The following is a 6,000-nucleotide window of genomic DNA, read 5'->3' as shown; positions in this document are numbered from 1 at the left end:
TCCCTCCGCATGCATCTATCCTTCCATACCTGGTGGTCGTCCTCGTTGTAGTATCCGCTTTGATCTGGTTTCTTTGGCACGTCGCCATCCTGGCCGACGTCTTTCTTGCCGTGATTTTGGTTCTGAGTCTCCTCATTGCAACCATCTTTCTCCATGTTTGGGTCAACGTGTTTTCTACTCCCAGCAGGGATTTCGTCCCCAACCTTATTCTTCTATCCGTCGCTGACCATCTATTCTCCTTTCTTTTCCACAGACGGCGCTAAATTGTGTGAGTGAATTTCTGATCACACTGCCAACTCAGTATTCAGCTGGAGAGCACTAGCAGAATAGATGGCACCTGTCTGACTTGCAATATAAAGAGAAGATTCCGGCGGTGGTTCATCCACCTTGGGGCACTCCGACGATCGAGTCAGTATATTTCTCAAAGATAATCAATAGTGCTAAACTCACTGTTTAGAATATAAATTGCGTACCTTAGACCCATCGGGGTGCCTTTTCTTTTATAGTTAATTCAATCTTAGTCCCCCATAGAAGCCTAGCTTCAATGGACTTCTACTCAGTGCTTATCCTGGACTCTCCAAGAGATAAAGATAAACTCCCTAAGAATGTTATCCTTATCCATACTAAAGTCCTTTCTCATTCTAGGATTCTTGTACCTTATCCGTTTATCTCGGATTCCGATATCTTCAGAGATAACCTCGGCCCTGCCGAGATAACCTCGGCATCATGACCAGGACACATGGCACCTCAGCTGACATGTCAGCGTCACCTTGGCCACGTGTTGGTACTCAGAAAATATATCCCCACAGTTCTTATCAAACATGAGATATGGATAATGTTTAGAAAAGTATGGACTTATTGAGGAAATCGTGGGTTGAGATTATCACTTTCTCTTATGTGGTTGAGCCTATAAATAAACCAAGAGAAATACAAAAATCAATCAATCAACCCTCAAATCGCATTGGTGAAGAAGTATTTAGTAGTTTTAAAGTAGCCATTTTACGAGTAAATTAAACAAATAATTTTTTCAATCCCCCATTTCTTTTCTTTTTGTCAATTGTTCTATTTACTTATAAGGTAGCATTTAATAACGTTTACGTTTTTTGTTTATGTTTATAAAAATTTTATAAATTGGTTTTTGTTTATTTTTAGAAAAACATAAATTTTAAAAGTTTTGGTTTGAACAAAATTTTGAAAATATAAACTAAAAAATATGTTTGCTCAAGCCTAAAATATTTATATTTATTTTTTATTATTTATGACAATGGGATCATAAACATTATAATTGGAAAAAAAATAATTAAAAAAAAAAATTTTAGTCAAATTTTTAAATTTCTGTTTAAAAATCAATGTAAACTCATTTTTGAGTTTACGTTTTTTTCTTAAATTTACAAATTGAGACAACCATTTATAAACCAAAAAAATTATCAAATAAGTTTTTATGACAGTTTTTTAAATTTTTATAAATCTGAACTGAAAACGAAATGATTTCTAAACAGGTCTTTAATTTTTTTATTCTTGTTTAAGTTCTTATAACTAGTGATAAATGACAATTTATTCGAATTAATATATATTATGTTCTGTTCAATCTCTTCTTTACTTGATTGCCTCTGAAAAAGTTCTTAATTTATTCAAAACATAAAACTCAATCACAAAATTTAATATTTTATATTTATTTAAAATTTATTTAAGTTGATCGATTACTATCGATTGGGTTGCTAACAGTACCCCCCATAAGTTTCCCAACTCAGCTGATACAACTTGGCTTCAACCCATTTTGAATAAATCCGATAAATCCATTAAAAAAACCCTACCCGGTTCCAGTGTGCCGGCTAAAACGCCATCGGTGGCAAGACAGTGAAATTTAAATGTGTACTATCCCGTCCTGTTTCCATTGTCCAAACCACCCTCGAAACCAAGTATGGTCCATTATGCCCCCACCTATTCTCATCCAAATTGGATTCAAATTCCTCATACAGAAGCAAGTATTTTTGTCAAAAACAGGCACTGCATTGTTCAATCTGGTCCAGCTCCCAGTGGCATCAATGCTCTGCGCTTCGATTGAATTCCTCAACCCAGAAAAGTCCTTCAATGTTATGAAATCCATGTCCAAGTCAACACCTCCATACTTGTATAGAATCACGAGTCTGATCAAGTTAGACAGGTTCTGAGCCGATGGAATTTCATAACATTGAATACTTGTATAGAATCACGAGTCTGATCAAGTTAGACAGGTTCTGAGCATATGGAATTTCACCTCAATCTTGTTCACCGCTCTTGATTCTATCAAACCAAGATAGAGCCGGTGTGTCACCTCAATCCTTGTTAACCGTGTTTTCTTAAAAATCCCCAATCTTTATTGATCAGTGACATTGAAAGGAAGCACCAAAAGTGTATATTCTGTTTCTGTGTCTTCTTCTTGAGCTTGTTGTTTCACCAAAAGTGGGACTTCATGGGTTGAATAGCCTGACATCAATTTTTGTGGGTTGTCATGAGTGGTATGGAGTGAGAGATCGGAGATGGAAGTATTGGAAGAAATGATGATCGAGTAGATTGTGGCGACGGAGATGGTGGAGAGAAAGAAGGGCAATTCGGCATGGCCAAGTCTCCAGGAGCGAACATTTTTAGAGCAAATTGAACTGCTTGTCCTTCTCAACTGTGGCAAGAACTTGGAGGGAAGAGAAGGCATAAGATTGAGACATGGGTCTGTTGAAGTTTTGAACATATGTTGTTTATTTGTTAAGTCTGTTCTGTTTTGGCTGTGTTTGATCAACTGATATGAGATTTGAATATCTGAAAACGTGTTTCTGGTAAAACTAAAGAGAGATGGTACTTCAGGAGAAATTTCTGACACTTCATAGAGCTTTTACAATTTCTACAATTTGAATAGCTTGATTTGAATATTTATGTTTGACGAGTGATTAATTATTCAGCATAGTGATAGGTACTCAAAACAAAACCAAAATGATATATTAATTAATTAATCAGACAAGAAAGGAAAATCAAAAGCTTATTTATTACACAAAAACGGAACACAGAGTCTCACAAAAAAACAAAACAAAAGGTGTGGAATGCTCAACAGAATCCATACTCTGTTTCTACGCTACATTTTTTTTTCTTTTTTCTTTTTTTGTTAATTTAACATCAGCTAGATCCATTGTTCTCCTCATGGTCGCCTATGTCAGAAACACCAGCAACCAATCTAAAATCATAGATGAAATCAAGAAAATAGAACAAGAAAACCAGAACAGGGCAGCTAAGAAACATGGGAATCGGACCAAAGATCCAAAGAAACAGAGGGAATGAGAAGTAGAATGCTCTGAGACCCAATGACCAGAAATAGCTTCCGCTGTTCACCGTCCTCCCCACATACTCTGGCGTCAAATGGGGGCAATGGCGGTGACAATCATGGTGGAGACTCATTTTTTTGAATGGGACGTTGATGAGTATGCTGGCATGACTGTAGTACCTGATGGATTGGACACTGAATAAGAATGCAATGAGGAAGCAGACTAGTATGCAGAAGAATTTTATGGAGAATTCGAGCTCGGTTCGGTCTCCGGAGACACATCTGCCGGCGGACTGAGTGCTGGCTGTGTTGGTCATGAGGAGGGCGACGAGAGAGCTGAGCGTGATAGCCATTGATGTCAAAAGGGTCGATGCCATTATGTTGTTTCTTAGCGTTTGCACTGCTAGAATCCCGTACTTCGATGCGTCCTGCTGTTATTCATATGCCATGCAATTTTCAGATTACAATCCATCACAATTACAGTTAGATTCGGTATTTTTTGTGTTTCATATAATCAGCCAATTTTCCCTTTTTTGTGAAGTAATATCTTACCAATACCAGTTCACCATCACTATCACCCACCACCATCCCTACTAACAAAATTTTTATATGAATTTTTTATTTATATATCATTTCTCCAAAAAAAAAAAAAAAACTGTATTCATCATCACAATAGTACTACACTTACCATATTATTCTCATTCATATTCAATCATTAATTAATAATTGTAAAACATGTCTTTTATTTTTTTTAAACAATTTTAGTGGTATCAATTTATAACAAGCTCTCCAAAAAAGTTGTATCAACTATATAATTCAAATTTTTCTTCAAAGTTGAGTAGGTTTAATTGCCTAGCACCACCAATGGCCATGTCACTAATACAACTACAACCATAAAATATTAATTTTAAGGTCACAATACACTAGCCTCGAGAAGAAGAAAAATTAGTTTTAAGGTCGCAACACAGTATGTTCAATTGCCTATATAATTTCCTCTTCTTTTTTTTTAAAGTTGAGTTGGTTCAATTTGCATAGCTCCAGAATTGGCCATGTCACTAATACAACCATAACACATTAGTTTTAAGGTCAGTAGCCTCAAGAAGAAGAAGAAAAAATTAGTAGAAATCATTTTCTACCAAAACAAACAATGAGATGATGATTTCAAATTATAAGTTGTAATGGACCTGCATCATAGCTCGAACCCAGAAGCGGCGGTTGATGGCATTGATGCCGATGAAGGTGCGTGCGTTATGGGTAGTTGATAATCTGATAGAGGAGCCAGATGTGGTAAGCCACCATTATCAGTAGTCCTGCTGGTACTAACATGTAATCAAGTACCTGTTTCTCCATTGATAAGTGTTAATGTATATGTGGTATTCCTAAATTTATTAGGTATTGATTTCCTAGATATATTTAGAAATAGTCATAGTTAGGTTTCTAGTAAGATACTCTTTCTCATAATTAGGTTTTAAGTAGGATACTCTTTCTCAGCCTATATATACAGGCCTTCTATTGTATAAAATACATTCAACTCTACATATCATTCAATACAATACATATTATTCTCTCTCTACTATTCTAACATGGTATTAGAGCTATAGGTTAAGCTCTTGGTGTTCTTCGTCTTACTGGCGGGCGGCAGCCTTGCCTTGGCCGCCGCCGAACCTCAACCTATTCCGCTGTCATATTTTCTTGTCAATGTCGCTTCGTGGTGATCTCTTCTTTTATCCGTTGGTTTATTCCTACCCTAAATATCTCTATCATATTTTTTTTTTGTGCTTCTGCTCCACTCTGTCTTTCTCTCTGCTTCAACCTCAAATAGGTATCTATCTTCACACCTATTTGAGTTTGAGGGAGGGTATTATACCTATATCATGGTGAGCATGGTGATATACCATGTGAACCACCTAAGCCCCAAACCACCACTAAGCCGTCTCATTGGCGCACCATCTAAGCCGCTTCCTTGGTGCAGTCCCTAAGCCGCCTCTTTGGCGCACTCTTTAAGCTGCCTCGTTGACGCATTACCTAAGCCGCCTCCTTTTGGTGCACTCTCTAAGCCATCTCCTTGGCGCACAACCCAAGCCGCCCCCTTTGGCGCACAATCCAAGTCGCCCCATGGCATACTCAGTTATCTGTTGCCATCATCGTTCAGCACCACGTCATTAGTTATGTGTGTGTCACGCTTGCTGGCTCAACATCCAGTTCTCTACATCGGTCCGGCATGACCTTTTTAAACTGTCCCGATATTGATTCTGGTTAGCTCCTACATCGGTCCGGCATGACCCCTTCAAACTGTTCCGACATTGATTCCGATGAGCTCCTACATCGGTCCGATATGACCTCTTTAAAATGTCCTGACATTGATTCCGATTAGCTTCTACAATGGTCCAGCATGACCTTAAACTGTCCTGGCATTAGTTCCTGCTAGCTCCTACAACGGTCCGACATGACCTTAAACTGTCTCCCGGCATTAGCTACGGCCTCTGATATATCTCAAGCGCCCTTGCGCTCCCGTTCAGACTTTGCAATCTATTTGCCTTTTATTTTATTTAATTTTATTTCATGTTTTAGTTTCTCTCTCCAAACTCAAGATGTTTATCCTCCTTGAGTTTGAGGAGGGATGTTAATGTATATGTGGTATTCCTAAATATATTAGGTATTGATTTCCTAGATATATTTAGGAATAGCCATAATTAGGTTTCTAGTAAGAT

At 37.5% G+C, this 6,000-nt stretch overlaps 1 pseudogene; it reads right to left on the bottom strand.

The window, feature by feature from the left end:
- Positions 1-3,124: 3,124 nt before the first annotated feature.
- LOC114265264 (uncharacterized) lies at positions 3,125-4,639 on the bottom strand (annotated as a pseudogene).
- Positions 4,640-6,000: the final 1,361 nt, after the last annotated feature.

The sequence above is a fragment of the Camellia sinensis genome, unplaced genomic scaffold (genome assembly GCF_055761805.1).
Source record: "Camellia sinensis isolate YWXY unplaced genomic scaffold, ASM5576180v1 Unanchor11, whole genome shotgun sequence".
NCBI lineage: Eukaryota > Viridiplantae > Streptophyta > Magnoliopsida > Ericales > Theaceae > Camellia > Camellia sinensis.
The sequence above is the reverse complement of the archived record's forward strand: the minus strand, read 5'-3'. Positions and strand labels throughout refer to the sequence as shown.